General features: G+C 40.1%; 1 long non-coding RNA gene across 1 annotated transcript in view; it reads right to left on the bottom strand.

The window, feature by feature from the left end:
- Positions 1 to 4,043: 4,043 nt before the first annotated feature.
- Positions 4,044 to 26,801, bottom strand: part of LOC123455269 — a 166,114-nt gene continuing 143,356 nt past the window's right edge. The window contains exon 3 of the long non-coding RNA XR_006633801.1: positions 4,044 to 4,359. This is a non-coding gene — a long non-coding RNA (uncharacterized LOC123455269). The remainder of the gene's footprint in view (positions 4,360 to 26,801) is intronic.

Raw genomic sequence — 26,801 nt, 5'->3', positions numbered from 1 at the left:
CAGCTGAGTTTCAAAACTTATTGCAAACAAAAACTTTCAATGGGGGCTGAAGAGATGGCTTAGAGGATAAGGTGTTTGCCTGCAAAGTCTCAGGACCCAGGTTCAATTCCTTAGTACCCACGTGAGCCAGATACACAAGGGGGCACATGCATCTAGAGTTCATTTGCAGTGGTTTGAGGTACTGCTGTGCCCATTCTCTCTATATCTGCCTCCCTCCCTCTCTCTCTCTGTCAAAATGGATAAATAAAAAGAAAATTAATGGGGCTGGGAAGATAGCTCAGTGGTTACACAGACTTGCTTGAAAAGCCTACTGGACAGGATTTTATTCTCTAGTTCCCATGTGGAGTCAGGTGTGCAAATTATTGCATATGTTTGGAGTTCATTTGAACAAATAAGAGGCCTTGGTGTGCCCATATCCCTCTCCCCTTACAAATAAATAAAAATATTTACAAAAATATTCGAATGTATTAAGTGTACAATTCTGTGTGGGGCCACACTCATGTGGGCCACAGTTTGGATATATCTACTTTTAAGATATCAACTCCAAATGTTGTGAAAAAGAGAGAGAGAATAATGAATCTCATGTGAAGTAGAAAGTTTTAAGTGTGAAGGATCTGCTGAGCCCACTGCATTTTTCAGGCTCTAAAATCAGGTTCACAAAACATTTGTCTCACTCTAAGAAATAGTGATAGGAAGACAAATTCTGTGGTTTGCTGAAGAACAGAGATTAGAAAGCATTCATGATAAAGTCTTCATCTTTTGACTTCTAAGCTTCACTTATTTTCCAAGGATATTTTAAAATATATGAATAGATAAGTCATGGAAATAAATACAAATAGCCTCCAGAGATTTCATAGAAAAGACATGTGATTTCATATATCATAACATTGAAGTATTATTTGTCATCTAATCAGACTGGCAGAAAAAAAAATTATAGCAAACACTGTTGGTAGATCATAACATGCTAAAAGTCCTGTTGAGACTAGTGTGTCCAATCTAAGCACAGATGCATTAAAACAATAATAGCTCTTCCAAGCATCAACCTTACAGAAATACACACACAAATCAAAATGACACATTTTAAAAAAAAATTTTGTTATAATAAAAACTCCCCAGAGCATCTCCCAAGAGCAGAGAGAAGGGGACGAGGACTCAGGCTGCGTGCTCACTCTCACCTCCAATCCCACCAGATGCCACAGTTGACTAAGGAAAGGAAGGAGACAGTAGGGAAGATGCACTGCCTCAACCTGACCTGTGGGCAGGCAGGCTGGGGACAAGCTCCCAAGCTTGCACAGCTTAGCCATCTTCGCCGAGGCCAAAGTTTTTAATGTTTGGGTTAAAAAAGAAACAACTGGGCTGGAGAGATGGCTTAGTGGTTAAGTGCTTGCCTGTGAAGCCTAAGGACCCTGGTTCAAGGCTCGATTCCCCAGGACCCATATGAGCCAGATACACAAGGGGGCGCACGCGTCTGGAGTTCATTTGCAGTGGCTGGAGGCCCTGGCGCACCCATTCTCTCTCTCTATCTGCCTCTTTCTCTCTCTGTCTGTCACTCTCAAATAACTAAATAAAAATGAACAACAACAACAACATTTTTTTTTTTTAAAAAAAAAGGAAACAACTGAGCCTAGCATGGTGGTGCATGCCTTTAATCCCAGCACTGGGGAGGCAGAGGTAGGAGGATTGTGAGTTTGAGGCCACCTTGAGAATACAGAGTTAATTCCAGGTCAGCCAGAGGTAGAGTGAGACCCTACCTTGAAAAAAAATAAAAAGAAAGAAAGAAAGAAAAGAAACAACTGTAAAAATAAAGAAGTTATGTAAAATTGTATTGTAAAATTTAGTAATTTACTATTGAACTCAAGTTCTGAAAATAATTTTTTAATTTAAGATGTATGCATTTATTTTGAGGTTTCATCCGTTTCATCCATTACAATGGACCAGACGTAATTTACTCCATTATCAGTCAAAACAAACTGGCAGTTTTATTTCTAATATCTTTCTGCAGTGAAAGAATGAGAATCCTTCATACAAATGGCCCATTTTTAGGCAGAGACAATAAAGTACAGACTGAAACTGTGATAATTTCAGCTCAAAATAGTTTTCAAATTTTAATGAAATTTTCTTAAAAGGAGACAATAGTGTAAAAGACACCCTAGTAGCCAATGATGAAACAACACTGAGCATAAAACAGAGTAATCTGATGTTTAATAAATATAAACTTTGTGTTTTATTATCTGGTTATTTTACTTTTGTGTCTGATTAAATAAAGCACAAAACACATGAGGTACAAAAATTTACACAGATAACATTTTATGTAGAAAGAATAAATGATATAAAGTATTATATAATGACAAGGATGCCTAATCACTTTCAAAAAATTTTATTTTGTGTGTGTGCATGTGTACGCACACAAGTGGGCATTCTAGGGACTCATGCCACTTCACATAGAATGCCAGATACTTGCACCAATTATTGAGTCTGGATTTCCTTGGGTAGCTGGGGAATCAAGTTGAGACCAGTGTTTGCAAGGATGTGCCCCATATTTTTCCAAATGCAACACCAGATTTCCTTTCTAAAGTATCATGTAACTCAGACAACATAATTGAAAATAAGTATGCAAATTTTCTAGGAGGAAAGATTTTTTTTTTAATTACATGTGATTCTTGCTTAAAGAATGTAGAGATGGAAGTAGCTATAATTTCTTAGCTCTATATTCTACTAGGTACCTACCAGGCCCAAAAAAAAAAAAAAAAAAAAAAGTCACAAATACCAGTAGCAGAAAGGATTGACTTTTTTTTTTTTTTGTATTTTAGAGATACCACAAAATATACATTTCCATAAATTTTCAAAGGTGCAAATCCTATCTCTTATCATGTTATGAAGACAAAAGAAATTTCCAGTAGCAGAATTGTGCCTGAAAAGCCACACACATAAGAAGAATTTGAATAATGTAAGTAGAATTTCATACCCCCATAAAATATTAGTAGAGGCTTCTGTTACTGATTAACTTTTCAAAGAAAATTGCTAATAATTTTATACTGTGTAAAATAATTTAAAAACCATGTATTAAATAATAGTGTAAGTAACAAATTAAACTTATTAATGCTTACATTAGTATACTGTTAAAATATGTTCCTTCATTTTTCCTTCCATGTTTTGTTGCTGCTCCTGGAAAACACTTGCAACACCATGGAATTCAGAGGGATTTGTTAAGAAACTTCTGACAGGCACATTGAGTCCACTGTCTGCACACTTTAAGAATTCTTTCAAGCTTAATGAAGAAACCTAGTTAGGGATGTTTGCCTTGCTGCCCTGCTTTTACTTAAAAATCTCTTTTTCACAAGCATAAGGTTTAGAGATAAATTCCAGTTTATTATTAAACTATTATCATTCTCAGGGTAAAACTCCCTAAGAATCCAGCTGCTTTTCTTCTATACAGAGCTAATTTACCTGGCTTTATAACACCATGACCAGTGCTCTGTATGTAAACCATGGGCATCAATGAACAGAAAACAATCACCAGGAATAGAACTTTGTATCTGGACAGATCTTTGCTGCAGATGGGGAAACTGATGGAGTATGGTCTGCCTGATATCACATAGCAACCAGCTTGGAGTAATACGCACAGGTATATATGCTATGCAACATGCAATAGTTCTTCGTCCCCAGTCTCTGGCAGCCAGCATTCGACTTTGTCTCTATATATTTGAATCATCTAGGTACTGGTCTTAGTGATATAGTGTTTGTGTTTTCATGAGTGGCTTGTTTTGTTTAGCATAAGGTACTCATCCTTTCATGACTACATGGCTGCTTGGGCCTCTACCTGTGGTGAAGGGTGCAGCTTTGAGCACAGGGGTGCATTACCTCTTTGTGACCCTGCTTTAGAGTGTACCCATGATGCATTTTCTTTCTTAGTTGGAGGCCAAATATTATTACTACTTTTTAATTTTTTTATTGACAACTTCCATAATTATAGACAATAACCCATGATGATGCCACCCCCCATTTTCCCTTCACAACTCCACTCTCCATCATATACCCTCCCCCTCTCAATTAGCCTCTGTTTTATTTTGATGTCATCATCTTTTCTTCCTAGTATGAGGGTCTTGTGTAGGTAGTGCCAGGCACCGCAAGGTCATGGGTATCCAGGCCCAAATATTATCTTCATATCAAGTTGAAAGTCACAAATGGGTGTCAGAACTTCTGGAGTGCACCTCTACATTGGTCTTTCTCTTTGCTGGAGCTTTTCTTTCTCTGGAAGAGCTTTAGGGTTAAATTTCTCTCTCTCCTGAGTTTGAGGTTGTGATATCCATTCAACTTGTGCTTCAATATGTGTCCGTCATGTGGACATGAGCAGAAGAGCTGTGAGTGGAAAGTGTATGCATGATAAGACAGTCACATTACACATTTTGATGTTACAAACATTCTAGATCAATCACTGCTTAGATGACAGTAGATGGAAATAGACCAGCATTGGGGCAGCCTGATGCGTGGATCTGATAGATCATGTCGTTGCTGTATGCTTTCTGCTCTAAATTTATGAAGTCCTGTGATCTTTTCTCTAATTCTGTGAAGAGCCATAGAAGCTTAAGAGAAGAAAAGACATAGGTTGGCATCCCAAGATGGAAGTCCTAAAGAGAACTATATTCTCCAACAATAGCAAAACAGGTTGGCCATGCTAACCTGGACATTCTTGCTGAAACATAATTCTTGGTTACCTATGACTCATCAGTGAGGAAGCTGTTTCCAAGATTACATATTTCCTCCTGATCCCCATTAATTCTCTCAGCTTAAGATCACTGTCTTTACCCAGTCATTGCAGCCTGGAACCCGTTTATTTGCCAAATATATCACGCACCAGTTAATCACTGGATTTTGTACCCAAGTGCCTCTTAAATGCTTTCCTATCAGCACACTCATCCTCATCCCTTGATCAACACTCCAAGTTTCTAAGTCTTGGGTTTCTTACCGAACTGTTTTGATCATCTCCTTAGCTCTTACCACTTCTCGTTTTCAATCTGGTACACTGCACATTTTTACCAAAGGAAACTTTCGGAAGCATAAATTTTATCACGTTGTTCACAGCTTTATATTACTTCTGACATACTTACTAATATATCTGGTAACCCCTATAGGTATATATCACCTCAGACAGCACCCCCCAAAATTCCTGTGGCCTTACTGTAATGTTTAGTTTCCTCAGCATGTCACATCCTTTCCCATACAATGAGGAGGATTGGAATGCACCCATGACTCCCTGTCAGCACCAGTGCCTGTCTTCATCCCTCGGCCCTCTCCTAGTTCTTGGACCAGACATCACCACGATGTCCCTCTCTGAATTGGTGCTCCCCACTTCTGCCCAATATTACTTTTACTTATTGCTCAATTCTTGCTTATTTTCCTGTTTGTCTAGACTTCTGAAAGTAGTGAACATAAAAGTCCTTAGCAGTGTCTTCTTTGTCATCATATGCCTAGCACCTAACAAAACGACTCATACAGTACACACAAATTGGGCTTTCTGAATAAAGGCATGAACTTGCAGTGCTGGCTGCTGATCCTCACTTCTGCCTTCCATATTATAAAGAAAGAACAAGGTGTACAAGGAAAGGTGGAGTGAAGGGAAGGAAGCAGTTTGGCAGTAAATGCGAGTAGTAACCATAGTTCTCTCTCATTCTGACAACATCCTGGGAAGACAGAAGGAAGAAATTCCCATACAGGGACGAGGGATTTTGTGCCCAAATGTCACAAAAGTCCTGATCTATGTGCCTCAAAGCCTCAGCTCTGTTGCACTACACTGTCCTGCCATACTATTTTTCCAATGAGCAGAAAAGTTTATTTTTCAATGCTATAGCCAAAACTATTCTGAAGCAGTGTTTTCTCCCTAAGCAGTGCACACATCACACAGAAGACTTCTTCAAAGGATCATTTGGAAGGTGGTTACTTATGATACCAGAGAATTGGGGTAAATGAAGTGGTTAAGCTGACTTTTGTAACTAGACCCAGTAGACTAGATCTTCCAGAAAGTACATTTGATAGGCTATTTTGTAAAATTTTAAACTTTCAAAATCTCTTTTATTAACCACTTCCATACATCTAGGCCACATACCATGATCATCATCCTCTCCTTCCATTCTCTCCTTCCCCCCACCTAAATCCCTCTCTAATGAATCCCTTCTTTTCAACTAGTCTTTCTTCTATTTTTTTTTTAAAGTTAGTTATTTACTTGCAAGCAGAGAGAAATATAAAGAAGAGAGGCAAAAAGAGAGAATGGGCATGCCAGGACCTCCAGTCATTGAAACTGAACTCCGGATGCAGGTGCCACTTTGTGCTTTATGTGGGTTCTGAGGAATCAAACCCAGGTCAAAATGTTTGGCAAGCAACTGCCTAAGCAGCTGAGCCATCTCCCCAGCCCTAACTTCTACTGTGATGTCATCATTTTTCCTCCTATTATGTAGGTCTTTTGTAGGTAGCATCAGCCACTCTGAGGTTAAGGGTGCCATGGCTACTTTGTGTCTCCATATTTTGTAATATTTTAATAACTTAATTGGAATGCATGCTTAATAAATCCAGACTTATTATAATTTGTTTACATGAAGGGAATTTGTAGTTTTCATCACTGATCAGTTACTTGTTACTAAGAGTGTCACACTGATGGTAGAACTAAGACACTTTAAAAGGAACTCTGTATTTACATAAGCTCTTAGGAATATGAGCGTGTTGTTAAAGCATGATGTTGTTTGTCTTAGCTTTTATTATTCTGTTTATATTCTAGTCTAGTCTATTGTATAAAAATAAAAAGGACAGAATATTTCACTATGACCTCATACCAATGATTGTATCAGGCCAATTTTTTTTTTTTTTTTTTTTTGAGGTAGGGTCTCACTCTAAGCTCAGGCTGACCTGAAATTGACTATGTAGTCCAAGGGTGACTTTGAACTCATAGGGATCATCCTACCTCGGCCTCCCAAGTGCTGGGATTAAGGTTGTACACCACCATGGCCTGGAAAAGGCAACAATTCTGATGCAAAAAGAACTCCCATACAATGAGCTATGGCAGAGGAGGAAGGGCACAAAGCTGTCACTATAAAACATCATGGAGCTGAGGAGATGGCTCAGAGTTCTTGCTGCTAAAGTGAAGGTCTGAGAGAGCCTGAAGGGGACCAAGTTTTCCCCTCAATACCCACATAAAAAGCAGAGTGAAGCCACACACACACACACACACACACACACACACACACACACCTATAACTCCAGTGTTTTATTATTGATACAAAGAGAGAAAACAGAAAAATAACTATGAAAATCAAAATAATAGCATCACAATACTTAGGGCAACTATCATATCCGATTAATATCCTTTTCAACATTGATTTTTCCATGTACTTTTCCAAAACTATGTCAGCCCTCAAAATGCCCTTTCAGTTTAATGTTCATTTTTTAACATATCAGGGTTATTTCTATAGCACTTAATAATAGTCTAAAACACTGTTACATGAGTATATGTGTGTGTGTACTTAGTAGAGTTTCTTTCTTCGTCATTATTTTAGAGATCTGTTGCCTACTCACTTCTGAAAAGTTATAATACCAGTTTAGAACCTTTGTTTTTATATTCTGAAATCCCAAGGCAGAATTATAATCAAGTCATCAAAATTTTTTGATGTCTTCATTACATAAAAGTGGCAAGTAATATAAAATAAGTTCATTCAATTACATTACATCACATTTATCACAGATAATATCACTTGTATTTTATTTTAATTAGCTTATTTTTATATTTTATTTATTTGAGAGAGAGAGAGATAGGGAGAGGAAGAGAGAGAGAATAGGCACGACAGGGCCTCTAAACACTGCAAACAAACTCCAGGTGCATGCGCCACTTTATGCATTTGGCTTACGTAGATACTAAGGAATCGAACCTGGGTTCTTAGGCTTCTCAGACAGGCACCTTAATTGCTAAGCCATCTCTCCAGCCTTTATTTTAGATTTTAACATTGGACATTTGTAAATTGTTCATTATACTGGTCATTTATTTTTGAAGAGTCTAAAACTATCACCACATCTTTAGAATTGAAAGGTATGTGGTACGTGAGTCAGCTGCTACAGTAGGATATGCTGTTCACAAGGAGAATCAGTCCAGAATGTGAAAGACCTTGGTGGAAGGATATGTGCTTCTGACTGTGGGGCTCAGAAGTGTTTCCATGGTCATTTTACCCTTTCAACAGGAGCCTAACCCTACAGAACAGAGATCTAAAAGATGAATGCTACAGGCAGACATAGGTTGAGGATGTTCCAGCAACAAAAAAGGGTTAAGATAATATTGGAAAACTTAGAAACAAGGGATGCTTTCATAACAACAACAACATATCTAAAGGAGAAACAAATTATTTAGGATAGACAAATGGTACTAATATATATATATATTATATAATGCATAAAGGAAAGTGGTCAGAAATGTGACCAGACAAGAAACCAGAACTAGGTAATAAAAGATGCTATTGTTTTATATGGAGACCTTTTAGATTTTATTACACTAGATGATAAGAAGACAGTAATAATTTGAAGACATTAAGATGTCATAATCATTGCCAGCTGATTTTGAAATGCACACAATCATGTAAGGGGCTGGCCAAGGAGAGAGAACACTGTGAAACCTACATGCCAGACATCAAGGCTTCTTACAAAGCCCCACAAATTAGGACAGCGGGCCTGACAGTGTTGAGATCAAAACACATAGAAACATTGGTCACTGATTTACAGCATGGGTGACTTTGTAGTGGAACAGAGGACAGCAAGACATCTTAATATGTGGGGTGGAAAGAATGGCTAGCCCTATGGAAAAAAGTGAGTCATCAGCCTCTCCCATAAACAAAATAACAAAATTCAAGAGCATATCTAAACATAAAGATAAAACAATAAAGCTTTTCAAAGTAAACATGGGAAAAGTTAGGAGAAACCATTCTTACAAACACCACTATAGCCAATGAATTATACATATAATCATGTGCTACAAAATGAAAATTGGACCACAAAATGGCTGATTACTGGGTTTCAGAGATAAAGTTTAGTGGAGTCACAGAGGGCAGTGGGACACCGCATTGATCGCAGTAGCCACTGCTCGGGGTCATCACTACACATGTGAGCTTGGACCACCTGTTGGCATTGGGAACAAACTCCAAAATTGGACACCACTTTTAAAATCTTAGCCTACCAGAACCTGAGTAGGAATATTGCAATCCTTGGTGGTAGATTCAACATATCGAGGCCACAAGACCTTTGGAGGAGGAGGGGAGGGATGAGGTATCTTCCAGAGAGTGGTTGAAATGTTGTTCTTCAGACACAGATTGAAGTGAAGACAGTAATAACACGTGCCCTTAAGAACAGAAGATAGTGGATCGAGACTCAGAGCTCCAGAAGTGACCCCCCAGAAACCTTCCCAGGAGTCAGGTGTGTATGACTCAAGGAAGAAAAGAGGATTGTGGTAAAAACGTCAGCTCTTGTGGGCATAGATTTAAGAACCATTCTAGATAGTTGTGTGTTCCAGAAAATGACCTTGAAAGCTATAGCTGAAGTGGAGGAAACCCTCTACCTGGCGAGTCACGCAGGCTTACAAGGAGGGAGGAATCATCTCTAGGGATGTTTGGAATTCCCCAAAATGAAGTTCCAGATATAATAGAAAGGAACCTTAGAGAAGTTTCAGAGTCCTTGTGAAATTCTAGGAATAACAAGGTCAGCAGTGCCTAACAAAGAACACCGTAGGACCCTTAGTGCTGGTTGTACCAGCATCTGTGGGTTAGAGGAGATGAAGAGGCAGAGCCTGGAACCAGCTGTGTGGAGCTAAGAGAATGTGGTCCTTCGTGCATTTCAGAAGAGCAGCATCATTTCAAGAGAACACAATGTGAACTGATTCCTGGCAAGTCAGGTGTCACAGAAGGCAAAGCACTTGGCAGAGAGGCCAACAACCTGGGGAAGTGGTGTGCAAGTTTATGAGATCATGTAATTGAGGGATATTAGCCAGGAACACATAGTTTTGGGAGAGGGAATATAGACTAGTGTGACAGACCTAAGAGGAAATAGGTTGCAGTCGACATCTTCCTCTAAGTGTGTGGGAGCATTTGACTGTCATTTCCTATAAGACTTGGCATCATTGTAGGGATGAGATTTGTATAGTCAGTAGTGAAAGACTCTTGGTCTTGAATATTCTGACCATCAGCTGTGGTTGGTAGTCCTATTGAAAGTGAGGTATTTGTTCTTGATGTGCCTCCCTCCCATATCTCCACCTTCTGTATCTACTGCCATGACAAGTTAAAGCTGATATTAAAAATGACGCCCTGATCATTGTGTCTAGTGCTAGAAGGTGCTGCATGGGCAACTGGAGGAAAATGACCAATAACTGTCCAAGCAACTCATGGTCTAACCTACTTAGCAGCAAATAACCTGTTGTGATGCTCACACAAGTGCAACAGTGGCACACAGCCATGGTGGGAAAGCAACTGCTCTTGATTTGGCTAACTGATCTGCTCAGTGGAATGGAACCCATAGCTGGAGCTGGGAAACAAATCAGAACCAGATCCAAAAATGAGCTTGCTCTCAATTATCAATCTACCACCAATTGTGGGCTACAAGAGGACCTACACCTATTAAATTCTCTCTTAAAAAAATAAGGGTTATCCCACTTATCTGGTGCTAACTTTACTCTCTGTTGGAGAATCTGCTTCTCTTTTTTCAGATAGATACAGATCCTAAGGAGAGAACCACCCCATCATACCTCAAAAGGGCCCCAGCTGAAACTAAGAATAATTGGCGAAACAAGCAAGGGTGCTGTTTTCTTGGTGAACCTGGTTCCAGCACAAAGGTGAAGGAAATAAACACAAAGAACAATCAACCCCTACCAAAGCAGATATCCAGAGACACAGAGGCTCCCAAGACCTCATCACTGAAGCAGACCTAAAATGAACCCAACATGGCTCAGGGAAATTTGTGGAAGATGGGGGTGGAAAGAATATCAGAGCCACATGTTGGGTCATGATACAAAGAGACATTTCCTCCTACCTGTAACTGTGGGCTAACTCCACAATGCATGACCCATACACCTCAACAAGGAGGGAACAGGGGGAGGAGGAAGGACAGGTAGGAGGCTAACAATGACCAACTTGACTGTATTTACTGAGTACAAAACTAATTAATAAAAAAATGTATACCTTGAAATATATATACTCTTGTAAGATTACTTAAACCCTCAGATTAAAAAAAAAAAAAGCCATTGTTGCAAAAAAAAAAAAAAATTGATGCCCTGAGCCTAACTTTCAGTGATTAAAGAACAATTCGCTAATGTTCTCCTAACCACAAGCATTAAAGGTATCACAGGCTGGGCACTTGGGCAGATAAGAGGAATTCAGTGGTAAGCATCATGTAGTTCTGGTGTCTGGAAAACTCTTTGGAGGATGGATGTTCTTTGCATCAATGTTGATAAACTAGGAAGTTGAACATGGATTTTTTTAACATGGGTTTTCAAATTAAGGTGTAGAATAAAATCTTTGGTAATTGCCATTGAAGTACCTGCAAAATTCAGTGGTTAAAGGGGACACATTAGACGATGTTCTTTAGAGAGTACACAAAAAATATGTAAAATATTAAAGGACTGGAGAAACTTTTTTTGTTTTGTTTTGTTTTTTCAAGGTAGGGTCTCACTCTAGCCCAGGCTGACCTGGAATTCAGTATGTATTCTCAGGGTAGCCTAGAATTTGGGGTGATCCTCCTACCTCTGCTGACCAAGTGCTGGGATTAAAGGTATGCACCACCACGCCCAGAGAGAAATTTTTTGTTTGGATACAGTTTTGACAGTGTGAGCCTGTTGTTCGGACGCCGTCATGAGGGGCTGGTGAAAGTGAGCATGAGCTCAAGAGAATCACAGCAGCGCAGGCAGAGTTCCCTTCCAGTTTAGAAGGTAAGAAAAGCCAAATTAGTGTGGCGGAAGTATATAGTGTGGATCCCCGCCCCCTGTAGCCACCTGTACACTCCTAGAACACTTTGAAAATCTTCCAGCTACCCATAGAATTCCTACATACATATGTCAGAACGAAATGTGTGCTTGCTTGTTCACTCGTGCTCTCTCTCTCTCTTTGCAAGAAAAAGAGAGAGAGATTTTGAAAACATACTTTTAACATCTTGCTATACCATATGTATAGTTGGGAAACTTGCTTGGTAAAATGATTGTACAAAGGCCAACCATGTAGCCACAAACCAACATTGAACTAAGTAGTTGTAAGTTCTGGAGGGGAGAGATGGCTCAGTGGTTAAAGGCACTTGCTTGCAAAGCCTGACAGCCCAGGTTTGATTCCTCAGCACACCTACATAAAGCCTGATGTGCAAAGTGATATATTCATTTGGAGCTTATTTGTAGTGGCCAGAGGCCCTGATGTACCCATGCTCTCATTCATTCATCCATTCACTCATTCTCTCTCTCAAAAACAAATTAACTTGCCGCGCATGTTGGCGCATGCCTTTAATCCCAGTACTCAGGAGGCAGAGGTAGGAGGATTGCCATGAGTTCGATGCCACCCTGAGACTCCATAGTGAATTCCAGGTCAGCCTAGGCTAGAGTGAGACCCTACCTCGAAAAAACAACAACAACAACAACAACAACAAAAACAAATTAACTTAAATTAAACTGGCTGTTAGGGCTGGAAATATCTTCTTTTATTTGTGCCACAAAAATCCATAGGAATGCTCTAACATTTGAGAGCTTTGGTTAGTTCATTGTTGTGATTGACGAAGCATTTGACCAAAGACACCTTTTGCCTCCACCCTTCAGACTGATGAGCTTTTCTTCCACAGGCCAGGGCACTTTCCAGTCATCAGCAGAAGAATGTATTGCATCCAAACAAATCATCTCCTGGTGCCTGGAGCTGAAGACTTGTATTTTTGTACCTGTCATGAGCTTTGAATAATTGTCCTTGTTTTGCGTCTGCCAGATAGGTCCTGCCCCCAGGTCTACGGAGATGGGACTGTGGGGCCCAGTTCCATGTTTGCCTTCTGAAAGCAGCTTTATACATCACACTTAGGAATGTATCAAGACTCCACCCACTTTAGGAGTGGAAGCCATGTGTGAATCCCAAAGCCAGGAGCTGGGTGTGTCTCACAGGTCTCTTCCCAGCATGTAGAACAGAGCTGAGGATCAATCCCTCCCTCTGGACTCCAAGAAATATGCAGCACTTAGATGACATTTAAATTTAATTTGAAGCCAGCTGTGGTGGCGCATGCTTTTAATCCCAGCACTCAGGAGGCAGAGGTAGGATGATCATTGTGAGTTCAAGGCTGGCCTGAGACTACATGGTAAATTCCAAGTCAGCCCGGGGTAAAGTAAGACACTACCTTGAAAAACAAAAATTTAATTTGAGTGTTTTTTTTTTAAGTTTCAAGCTATTGGCTGGAGGGCATTAAGGTTCTAATAATAGATTATTTAGAACTGGGCATGGTGGCATACATCTTTTTTTTTTTCTTTTTTTGGTTTTTCGAGGTAGGGTCTCACTCTAGCCCAGGCTGACCTGGAATTCACTATGGACGCTCAGTGGCCTCGAACTCATGGCAATCCTCCTACCTCTGCCTCCTGAGTGCTGAGATTAAAGGCGTGCGCCACCACACCCGGCATAGCATACATCTTTAATCGCAGCTCTCGGGAGGCAGAGTTAGGAGTATTACTGTAAGTTTGAGGCCACCCTAAGACTACATAGTAAAGTCCAGGTCAGCCTGGGCTAGAGTGAGACCCTGCCTCAAAAAAATTATTTAATATTTACACAACTGTTTTTGTGGGGAGGGTGGTGTATCTGTGGGGGGGAGGTTGACAGTTCTCCTGTCTCAACTTGCCAAATAATGGGGTCACAGGTAGCCACCACATCCACTCAGCAGTTACATGAGCACTGGGGATCCAAACTCAGGTCCTTGCCCTTGTGTGGCAAGCGCTTTGCCACCTGAGCTATCTCCCCAGCCCCCAACACACAGCGTTTCGTCACACAGCTCTGATTTTGGTGATCTTCAGGATGATTCCTCTAAATTGTGAGAGGAAACTTAAGACCATTTTAAAGGATTCATATGATATAACATATGTAATTAGAAAGTGAGAAAGAAAAAAAGATATAACTGGAGCCAAGAGTAAGACTGGAACAAAGGCAAAGATTCCAAAGGCTAGAATTTCTGAAATTTGCTCATTTTTGCATTCACAAAGAGTGTGTATTCCCCCTCCCCCCCCCCCCATGGTATGTGTTACAGTCCGGTTCCCATTGCTGGTAGAAATCACCCAACCAAGAGCAGCTTGTGGGAAAAAGAGGTTTGTTTTGGTTTACAGGCTTGAGGGGAAGCTCAGTGGTGGCAGGGGAAAACGATGGCATGAGCAGAGGGTGGGCATCATCCTCTGCCCCCAACAGTACACCGCCTCCAGCAGGCACTAATTCCTAAATCTCCATTAGCTGGGAACCTAGCATTCAGAACAGCTAAGCTTATGGGGGTCACCTCAATCAACCAACCTAGGAGACTAGGCAGTGGCATAAGCCTCCTACAAGCTATTGACTTCAGATGTCTATTCTGATTGGTTAGTGACAATATTTTACAGGTCTCTTAATGTTTTGAGTATTACTTCCTAGTGCTAGGAATCTAACAGACAGAAAACAAACACAGATCCTCCCCTTACAGATTTTTAGACATTCACAAAAGGACAAGTATACAAGCAACAATAAAGTACAGCAAAAGCAAATGTAAGACATTAAATAGAAAGAAAACCTAAACCAATAACCAAAAGTAGTAAGAAGACCCAGAAATCTGAGTTAGAGACACAGAGAAGCCACATCATGAAGAGCTTTGTTACCTTTACAAAGAAGTTTGAACCTGACTCAGTAATTTTTTTTTAAAGCAAGACAATAAGCTCTGCTTATTACAGAGATTACTGCGGTAAAAGCAAGGACCATCTCCTGCTGCCCCCACCTGGTTGCCTCCCCAGCCAAGACCTTGCTCAGAAGTCTGCACTCTGAGGCCAGCTCTAAACATCTGGTCGGGGGACTGCAGTGACTTAAAAACAGTAGCTGCCTTACTGCAGGCAAGAATGAAACTCTGCTGTACCTCCGGTTCCACATCTGTAAAGTGGAGTTGAGAACTTACCACCTGGGCAGTTGAAGGAATAAAAGGCAACACAAGTAAATGATACGAGTGCTTAGACCCTTGTCTAGCACACGTTGACACTCAGAGGGCCACTTACATGTGTCCTCTGTCAACTTCTGAGCACACTCTAAGGACCATTTTATATCACTGCTTTCCCATGCTCATTGGATTTAGTACTTTTTTTCCCCAGGCTTTCTAATCTTCCCCATTCCAACTGCATTCAATAAGGAACTGTAATTCAGACTTTCTATTTTTCTGTCAACATGAATTTGAAATTCCAGTTACCAAAGTGTGGTTTATGTTAACATTCTGGTCTGCCTGCTCTTGAGAAATGAGGGCTCCCCCTCTTTTATTTAAATATTTATTTTAGATTTCTTTTTATTTATTTATTATTTATTAGAGACAGGGAAAGGAAGGGAGAGATAAGTGAGTGAGTGAGAATGGGCCAGGCCTCTAGTCACTGCTAACAAACTCCAGACACACGTGCCACTTTGTGCATCTGCCCTACTTGGGACCTAGAGAGTAGAACCTGGGTCCTTAGGCTTCACAGGCATGCGCCTTAACCGCTGAGCCATCTCTTCAGCCCGGGCTTTCTCTTTTTAGGCAGGAAAACTGATGATGTGAGTGCCTCCTATGTGTCTAAAGCAATGGACATGAGACGGCAGACTTTATAACGCATTTCAGGCCGCTGTAGCATCAGGGAGTGCCGCTGAGCGCCCGTTAAACAGTGGTCTTCTCTGACCTGAAATTCATGCACCTTCTTCAGAATGGAAGGAAAGCCATGTCCTACGTGGTTGAGCTCCAAGTGACATTGAAGTCAATATTTCAGCAGACAAAACATGAAGACTGTCTATGAAGCTTGGAAACCATCTGCAGCAAAGGGTCTCGTGAGGTCTCGCTGTTCCCCTGTCCTTGTCCGAGGTGGAAACAGAGCTGTGTGGACAAGGGTGAGAAATGGGGTGAAGAGGCCACATTGTAACCATTGTGTGTCGCGTCACACACTATGGTTGGACACAGAGGATGCAGAGACACTGTGTTAGGCATTTTAGAAATAGAAAATAATTCCATGACCCCTGAGTAAGAAGCTGTACACAAGGAGTCACCCGGGCTTAGAGAAAAGGCGACTCTGGGAGAAGGCACACAGGGTCCCCTGAGCTGCTGGTGGCCCGTGCAGGGCGCAGGGCACCTCCGGAATCGTCGCTGCTCTCTCTTCTTCCATTTTGCTTTGCGTGGTTTGGGGCCCGTGTGCCCGTCTCTGACCAGCTCGTTGGGTTTGCAGCTTCTCCCATCCATTTCTGTGTCTGCTTCCCCTCTCTCAGGGCCAGTAGCTCGTGCTCATGTCCTCTTCTGCTCTTTTCTCTATTGAGATGGGCTGGTAATGGCTTCCCTCACCTCCACAAATGAGCCTCCTGTCCCGTCCTAGTCTAAGCGAGCGCCCTGGGCCTTGACGTGGGATGCAGAAGTCAGAGCTCTACACTCCGTTGGGTTCAGCAGGTCATTTCTCTGACGTCTCTGCAGTACCAACCTTGGTTCCTGGGGAAGCAGCTGTTTAAGATGATCTCCTTTATAGGTCCCATGTGTCTCCCTGTAGTGACTGTGCCTTTCCCCACGGAATCGGGAAGGAGTCCGGTTTCCTAAGATCATTCAGACAGCAATAGTGTCAGAACTTGAGGATTCTCTCTGGGTTCTCTAAACTAGCCAATGTGCCGCCACGCCTCAGGAGCTGTAAAGCAAAGGGCGGGGTGCTCTGTTTAAATATTTGAGCTTCTGCAGGCAGGTAGGCCATTTCAGCTCTTCCACTAAACTACTAAACAGGTTTTTTAAAGAAATATATATATATATCTCATATATATATAATTTTTTTTTCCTAAGTGTTGGGAATATAGGCTTGCGCTACCATGCTCATTGAGCTAGGTGTCTTCCCAAGTCGCTCTATACTGAGCTTCAGACAGGTGGGTGAATGAGTCAAGGCAGTGAGCCTGGGTGTAGTGTCTATAAACCAGGTTTTTACATTTTCATAAGCCTGTGCAACTTCTCAAATTGTAACCAAATAGATTTTATAACCCAGGAAAGAACATATGGGAAAACAACAACAACAACAACAATGGTCCACCGTGAGAAGTTTCTCTAAAGTAAGCTTGGCTCCCTAGAAGGAGCAATTAACCTTTTGCAGTTTTAACAATGCTGCCAGTTAAGTATTAGGTGGCTTGATATATCTAACTTGTCACACATGTAATTTGTCATATATATGGCACATAAAGCTTCATGGCATCTCAGAGTGAATATTTTTAGGCTACCTCAAGACTGAAGCCATAGTTAGCCATCCCCCACCCCGCCATGCCACTTACTGTGGCCCTGTTCTGGTGGGGAGTCCAGGGCACTCATTTATCCCAGTGTTAGATCCTGCAGGTTTTTAACCCTGTGTATAGCCTTTCTATGCCTTAATTTCTTCACATGCAAAATCAGGAAATTAAGAGCACTAAATTCAAAAATGTAAGGATTAAATGAAATTAAGAATTACAAAGGGCTTTGTTACTTTTTCCCCCCAGCAACATGGCAGCTTGGAATCTCTCTACAACCAGCAGGATTATGCACCTGTGAAAAAGAAAAGAAATGAACATAGAACAAGGGTTCATCTCACAAAAATGTAGAAACTATCAAAACAAATTCGACTGGCATCACAAAGGAGATGAACGGCATGCTATGGGAACATGAGCTATTGCAAAGTCAGGGGAGTGGGTTGGTTATGTGTTTAGGTTTTCCAAGCCAGAGACTCAGAGCTATTGAAGGGTCTGACCCTGGTTGGGCCTGGGTGGAGAGGCTGAACATTGTTAACTAGTTTCAGGAGCAGAGCACAGTCAACATACTTATTTCTACAAAGGATCAGCACTATGCTTCCTTGAAAGTGACACTTAAATTGGCTATCAGGACCTCTTGACCTCTGGACCTTGGGACTTCATGAAGCTTATTTCATTTTCCTGAGTTCCCCTTGTCATTCCTGATTCTCATTTACATTTCTCCCTTCTCCTCCCCAGCTGTACTCTTTCATGGCTCCACAGGAAAGAGGGAAAACTTTCTGGCTAGAAAGCATTTTGCTGTATAAAGCTCCTAAGCCCCAGATTTTATCAAACTGCCTAATATTGGACTGGGAGCATTGTTAAAACTGCAAAAGGCTAATTGATCCTCTTGGGGAGACAAACCTATTTTAGAGAAACCTCTCCTGGTATACCTCCCCCACCACTCCATATGTCTTTCCCTGGGTTATGAAAACCATGTGATTCAAAGTTGAGAAGCCGCACAGGTAATGAAATGTAAAATCCCGAAGTTGACAGACACTTCATGCAGGCTCACTTCCTTGACTTTCCCAACCATCAGTATCTAAACTTCAGTATAGGATGATGTGGAAAGAGAGCCAGCTCTGTAAGCATGGGGGCACGAGCCTCTGTTCCCAACACTCAGAAAGTTAAGATGACAGAGACAAAAAGAGAGAGAGAGAGAGAAAGAATGAATATGTTAAAGGAGAATGAACCCATTGGGTCCAAACTGTAAATGGCATTATTGTTTCCTTATGACTTTTCTATTACCTTTATTAATAATTTATGATTTAATACTAATTACTAATCTTAGCACATGAGTCAAACAAATATTCAGTCATCAACTGAAAATAAACCCATTGGTTTATAAAACATAAAAAAAAAACTCAAAATTTCTCAAGTAACAGCACTGTGCTCCTGGATAGAGAAGGTCAGAACAAGAGGTAGAAGTTGGACAGGCTCCAAAATCTGACAGAAGTTGAGGAATGGATAGATAAGGGAAAGGCTAAGTAGAAAGATCCATGGTGCTGAGCTTCACCCAGATCAGGGAAAAGGAGACCATCCTGAGGATGCCTGAGATTCAGAATACCCTAAGTCAATCGAGCTTGAAGCATAAGATAAAAGCAGGCTGCTCTGGGGACCTGCTACAGAACTGCATGGCAGGTGCCAGGCCCAGGAAAGAGAAGCCAGCAAGGACAGACGCTGAGGCTCAGAAGGAGTGGTCAGGCCTGGAGACGAAAGGCTCAGCAGGATCAGGGCTGCGTGTGAGAAGCGCACAGTAACTCCCAATGTCATCTGCAGCCCCAGTAGTTATTCATTCCAAGATGGGACTTGCAGACTCCGGCTGAGCAGCCACACAAGAGTGTAGAAATTACTTCAAAGGTGAGATTAGGAGGTAAAGAGTTAAGCAGGCCAAATGTGAAGTAAAATTAGAGACCACATCAGACAAATCAGGGCCGTCTACGTAGATATTTTCTTTAAAAGTATGAATTCTTTTTTTTAAAAAAAAAATAAGCTATAAGTCCTATCAGAATTTGCAACTTCAAGAAAGAAAAAAAAATTAAATATTTTATTTATTTATTTATTTGAAAGAGTGAGAAACAAAGAGCAAGAGAGGGAGAATGAGCATTCCCGGGCATCCAGCCACTGCAACCTCCAGGCACATGTGCCACCTTTTGCATCTGGCTTATGTGGAGGTGGGTACTGGCAAATCAGACCTGGGTCCTTTGGCTTTGCAGACAAGTTCCTTAGCTGCTATGCCATCTCCCCAACCCAATTTAATGCCACACTGCTGGTTACAAGGCCAGCCAAGCCAATTCAGAGAGATTCTGTGAGTCTAAAAGTTCATCTCTACCTTAGCTTCTCTTTTGTATGGACCATTCTCCACTGGGGACAATGTTTTCTTGTTTTTCTCATTCTCTGCTAATGTAGGGTTGGAGTGAAATCCCACTGTTTATTAATATGCTTGAAAAACTGACTGCCATCTAATTACAACTTAGTCTTACTATGTTACCATAATGACCAGTTTGATTTTAAATAATCTATTTCTCCCTTTACATCCACAATTTCTTTCTTTTTTTTTTTGGTTTTTCGAGGTAGGGTCTTACTCTGGTCCAGGCTGATCTGGAATTAACTCTGTCATCTCAGGGTGGCCTTGAACTCATGGCGATCCTCCTACCTCTGCCTCCCGAGTGCTGGGATTAAAGGCGTGCGCCACCACGCCCGGCTCACAATTTCTTAAAGATATGAATTTTCCCCCAAGAAAAGGAAGTTGAAAGAGCCATGAGAGTCAAGGAGGCCAGGAGTCAAACACCAAATAAATTCTTGTGAAAAAAATCACAGGTGCCTATTTTTTTAAATAAATTTCTTGCAATTTTAAAGTTTCACTTTGTTCAAATAAAAGTGCTAAGTAACTTCAAAAATACAAGCAATGTTGGGTGTGGTGGTGCACGCCTTTAATTCCAGCACTTGGGAGACAGACGTAGGAGAATCACCATGAGCTCCAGGCCATACTGAGACTACATAGTGCATTCCAGGTCAGCCTGGGCTAGTGTGAAACCCTACCTTGAAAAACCAAAACAAAACAAAACAAAAATACAAAGTACAAGCAAGGACAAAATGATCCTAGTTCTACACTCCAGCTCAGGGAGTACTGCCTCTGTCCCTTAAGTGGTGAGTTTACTGTGAGTGAAAGGTGAGTTCTTGCAGCTTTGCAGGACTACAGTTTTAAAATGCGGTGTGCAGTGTTCTGGTGGTAGCAGAGATTTGGCTCTTTGGAAAATATGCCTGTCTTTACCCTTCACATGGTTTATTGTTACAAATCTGAGAAATGAGATTTAATTTTTTGACATTTAGATCTCTGTCCTGTGTGATGACACCTCAAAGGTGGTCACTCTCAGTGGTACTTGAAATTCCAAGCCTGAGTTATTTTCTAGTAACAATGGAAATAAACATATTAGGGAAAAGAAGGTCATACTGAGCCCCAGCACGCATGTCTAATAGCTTTGTTTGATTGGCTCCAAACGGTTCCCACTATCATCAGAGTAAGCGCACTCCTCTGAGGTCTTGGCCAAAATAAACCCCTCTTCCCTGAAGTCGCCTTTTGTCAGGTATTTGGCTGCAGTAATGAGGAAAGATAGAAATACATTAGGGGAATGCATAAGAGCTCACAGATCCAATTTCTTTCTGAGTGTGACACATACATCTATTCCATTTGACCTGCTTTCCTGTTTTTAAAGATTATTACCCAGCTTTGCCTAGAATATTGCTTTTTATCACTAGCTATACTTAGGTTGTCATATTGAAAGAATATTTTAAATGTCATATTTAGACTGACAAAATTGGCAGGCTCAGAAAGAAACAATAGTGCTAACAGCAAACAGATGTGGACATCTGGGTGAGAGCTTGCTCTCTAGAGGCAAATAAAATAGACAATAACATGAAGTTGCCAAAATTTGACACCATGAGCCAAAACTATCAGGAGACAATGAAATAAATTTATAGGAGCTAGACAGTAAATTGTAAAGTATGAGCAACACTTTGGTTTTAACTTTAAATGACAGTTCTGATCGCTTTTCAAATCGATTCTGGCACTCATTCGATGGAAAGTTCGGTTCCTGTTCTGTATCCTTGGTGAATGGCTTGTGTTGCTCTACTTTGTCACAGGCATTCTGTTTGTAATTTGGTGAGCATTTTTGTAAGAACATCATAGCTTTTAGGATGCAGTGTATCATTTCTCAAGAGTTCTACTTCATGAACACTAGCTCAAGCTTCTCCCATCATGGGCTTTTGGTGTATCAGCAGACTGGACCTCAGCTAGATTCATTTCCTTACCAGCAAAAATGTGTTACTCATTTTCCATGAAGCTGCCCTCCCTAAGTCTCCCAACAACTACAGCCATGCCTCCTTATAGATTATACATGGAGGGAGGTGAACTCATCAGTGCTGAAAGGCAACCAAATATTGTAAATGTGGTTTCTACCCTTTAGTAACATTGAAGTGAACTCGAAAGCACAGATTAAGTATCATAACTATATAAAAGAAGGACTAACTAATTAAATAATAAATAATGCACATAGCCTTGTATGTGTATTTCATATTTGAGACATTGGGAAGGTAAAAAATTGTTTCTCAGTGAAAGGCAGTCAAATTAAAAAAGAATGATCAGGGGTTAGGGTGGTAGCTCAACTGTTAAAGGTGCTTGTGTGCAAAATGAACCTGTCTGGATTCAATTCCCCAGCATCTGTGTAAAACTAGGCACCAAAAGTGGCACGTGTCTGGTGTTTGTGTGCCTATGTGTGTATGTGTGTATGTGTGTACATGCAAATGTGCACTGACACGCACACATAAAAACTATATATATAACATCATATATATATATGTATATATATATATGTATATATATATATATATACACACACATCTATCTATCTATTTATCTATATATTACATAAACTCCCTTTTTATGTACTTCCTACAAAACATGTTATATGTTCTGTGTCCTATCTGTAGCTCTGGGATTTTGAGGGTTGCAGTAAGTACTCCATTCTTTTGAGTTAATTATGTCTTCAGCTGGCTCCTCTGTGTACTAGATTATTGCATACAGATCTTTTATCTTCTTTCTCACTCTTTTTATAAGTTTTTCATTTTCAAATTCATTCATTTATTCATTTATAATTATTCTCTTATAAGTGATACAAAGTATTAAGTGCATATCATGAAAATACCAAGTTACAAAGAAAAGTTAGAACTATGCAAAAAAATTAAAGATCAAATAAGTGAATTTTAAAATGTTAAATAAACAGTATAGACCAAAAACAGCAGGAAAGCTGAGGAAAGGGCTCAGTAGTTAAAGATACTCGCTTGTAAACCTTGACATTTTGGGTTCAAACCCTCAGTAACTCATGTAAAAGTAGAGGTACCAAGTGTTGCATGTGTCTGGAGATCATTTGAAGTGTTAGGAGGCCCTAGCACACCAATTCTCTCTCTTTCTCACTCCCTCCCTCTCTCCTTGCAAATAAAAAAATTAAAATATTGTTTCAAAAACCACCTGGAGGGCTGGAGAGACGGCTTAGCGATTAAGGCACATGCCTGTGAAGCCTAAGGATCCAGGTTCGATTCTCCAGGTTCCACATAAACCAGATGCACATGGTTTGTTTGCAGTGGCTGGAAGCCCTGGCACACCCATTCTCAGTCTCTCTCTCTCTTTCTTTCTCTCTGTCCCTCTAATAAATAAATAAAAAGTAAAAATGTAAATGCTTTAAAAAAATAAAAACAAACCATCCAGAGAAGAGGGGGGGGGGAAAGCAGATACAATCAAGAAATAAGAGACTTAACTGCTCAGAAAAACCAACCAGTTGAATTTTCAAAAGGGATGAGCAGACAGGAAAAGGAAAACTTGAGGAAGAGGCTGCGTGAGGGGGTGGAGGTGAAATGGGCACACCTGCCGGGCTTGGAGCACTTGCATTAGTTTTCATTGCTCTGTGTCATTGCTATTAGCAGAGCGCTGTGGCAGCATTGGTGGAGCGGAAGATTAATGCCAACGGTGAACCTGTCCTATGGGGCACATGGGTTTGCTAGGTGAGGAATACGTTTTTAAATCAAATTTCCAATAAGTAGTTGTGTGTTTTCTTCATTCATCTATACAGAAAATATTTCCCAGCTATCCACATTATTCCCAACATTTCAAATGGACTACGAAGAAAAGCCAGCAAACAAACGAACAAACAAACAAACCCCACAGGTGATCTGCTGGCCACCTCTTTCCCACTATCCTTCCTCTTCACACCCCCCACCTCCCACCAGTACCTTCGTTCCCCACTTTCATGTCATCAGTGCATATACGATTTTGTGTATCTATAATGTCTAAGAACCACAGGTGAAAGGAGACATGTAGCAACCATCTTCCTGATCGACTTAATTCACATACTATGACTTTCTCCACTTGCACCCATTTCCCTTCATACTACATAACTTTATTCACTTTTGTGGCTGAAAAATAAAATCCAATGTGTGTATAAATTACATTTTCTTTACCCATTCTTCTGCTGTTGGAATCCTAGGTTGGTTGCATAACACAGCTGTTGTGACTCATGCTTCAATAAACATTGACTGTGAGGTATTGAAGTCTGGGGTAAGTCCTGGGGGAGTATGCATTGGATCACATGGTCAGGCTAATTTGATAGTGGGGGCTCCCCGCTGATTTCCATAGTGGCTGGACTGTTTTACTTTCCTACCAGGAGTGTAAGAAGGTTCCCTTTTGTTCACATCCTCGCCAGCATTTGCTTCTGTTTTCCTGGTGGTCGCCATTCTGATTGAGGGAGATAGAATCCCAAAGTTGTTCCTCTTCTCTCCGATGGTTGTGTTGAACATATTTCATTTCTCTTTTGGGAACTATCTGGTCATTTCACTAATTAATTTATTGCTTGGGTTGCTTGATTTCTTATTCTTTAAATTCTTAAAGCTCTTTGTATATTCTAGGTAGTTATTCCCTGTCAGGTGTATAGCTAGTAAAGATTTCTGCTAGTCTCCAGGCTGTCCCTTCACTTAATTGTTTCCTTTGCTCTGCAGGTTTTTAATTTCATGAAGTCCCACTTTTCAATTATTGACATTATTTCCTGAACATTTAGTGTATTATTAAATAAAATCCTTGCCAATGCAGGTATTTTAAAATATTTCCTTGAGGATTTTTTTTTCTCTATTAATTTTAGAGTTTCAGATCTTATGTTAAGGTTGTTGAATTGATTTTTTTGTTTTTTGTCTTTTTGCTTTTCAAGGTAGGGTCTCACTCTAGCTCAGGCTGACCTGGAATTAACTCTGTATTCTCAGGGTGGCCTCGAACTCATGGCGATCCTCCTACCTCTGCCTCCCGAGTGCTGGGATTAACGCCTGGATTTTGAATGGATTTTTATACAAGGCAAGAGGCAGAGTTCTAATTGCATTCTTATACATGTGGATATCTAGTTTGGCCAGAGCCACTTACAGAAGAGGCTGTCTTTTCTTGAGTGTACATTTTTGGATATACATATCTAGCATCTTTGTTTAAAGTGTCTGTGGCTGGGTGGGAGTATTTCTGGGTTCCTCTGTTCTGTTATAGTATGCTACATGCTTGCTTTGTGCCAATAACATCCTGTTTTTATTTCTATGACTCTGTAGTACAACTTGAAATCAGGTATGGTGGTACCTATGACATTGTTCTTTTTATTCAGGATTGTTTTAGTTAATTAGGGTCTTTTATATTACGTGAAAAAGTAACTTTTTTTTTTGTTTGTTTTTCTAGGTAGGGTCTCATTTAGCACAGGCTGACCTGGAATTCTCTATGTACTCTCAGAGTGGCTTTGAACTCATGGTGACCCTCCTACCTCTGCCTCTGAAGTGCTGGGATTAAAGGCATGCATCACCACGCCTCGCTCACATTATTTTTATACTATGTAAAAAAGTAACATTATTTTTTGTGCAGAATGACATTAAGATCTTGATGGGGATTATATTGATCCTATAGATTGTTTCTGGTAGTATATCCCTTTTCACAATATTTATTCTTCCAATTTTTGAACATTTGAGATCCTTCCATTTGATAATACCTTCTTCAATTTCTTTCTTCAGTGTTTTAATATTTTCATTGTAGAATTTCATCACTTCCTTGAATTGGTTTATTCCTAGGCATTTTTAAGATAGTATTGAATAGCTTCACTTTTCTAACTTATTTTTCAGCATGCTTGTTATCTGTGCTGGGTTTTTAAAATATATATTATATATGCCATATATATATATATGTATATGTATATATATACATACATATACATATACATATACATGTACATATATATATATGTATATATATATATATATATATATATATATAATTAAGTAGGAACTTTTTATGTGCTAGCTTTTTTTAATTCTGTATCCTTTAGCTTTGCTGAAAGTATTTAACAGATCTAAACCTTTTCTGCTGAAGTCTTTAGGGATTCATATATAGAATCATATCCTGTGCATATAAGGATACTTTGATGTCATCCTCTCCTAGTTCAGTCCCTTATATTTCCTTTACTTATCTTATGGCTGTACATATGATAACAAGTACTATATTTTTATAAATATTTATTTATTTATTTGAGAGAGAGAGAGAATGGGTGTGCCAGGGCCTATAGCCACTGTAAACAAACTCCAGATTAATGAGCCACCTTGTGCATCTGGCTTATGTGGGTCCTGGGGAATCAAACTGGGGTCCTTTGGCTTTGCAGGCAAATTCTTAACCACTAAGCCATTTCTCCAGCCCAACAAGTACTATATTTAATGAGTAGAAAAATTGGACTTCTTTGTCATGTTCCTGATTTGGGGGGAAATAATTTAGCACAATGTTGGCTGTAGGTTTGTTGTATGTTAGACTTTTTATGTGGAGTGATGCTCCATTTATTCTAATTTCTTCCACGATTTTTATCATGGAAAGGATGTTGCATTTCATCAAAAACCTTTTTTTCATTTGTTGAGATACTCATATAAGTTCTGTCCTTGAGTTCATTTATGAATTGTATTTTATTTAATGCCTTCCACATGTAAACAAACCCTGACTCTCTGAAATGAAACCAACTTAATCATGACAAATTATGGTTTTGGGTTGTCCATGGATTTTGTTTGCAAGCACTTTATTGAGAATATTTGCATCTATATTCCTTAGTGAGTTTGGCATATCATTTCCTTTTTTGTTCTATCTTTACCTGCCTTTGTCATCTGAGTTATACTGCTTTTATTGTAGGAGTCTAACAGCATTCCTTCTGTTTCTGTGTTATGGAATAGAGTAAGAAGCATTGGCATCGGTTCTTCTTTAAGTATCTAGTAGAA

The sequence above is a fragment of the Jaculus jaculus genome, chromosome 16 (assembly GCF_020740685.1).
Source record: "Jaculus jaculus isolate mJacJac1 chromosome 16, mJacJac1.mat.Y.cur, whole genome shotgun sequence".
Taxonomy (NCBI): Eukaryota; Metazoa; Chordata; class Mammalia; order Rodentia; family Dipodidae; genus Jaculus; species Jaculus jaculus.
This window is presented reverse-complemented; position numbering and strand designations above follow the sequence as displayed.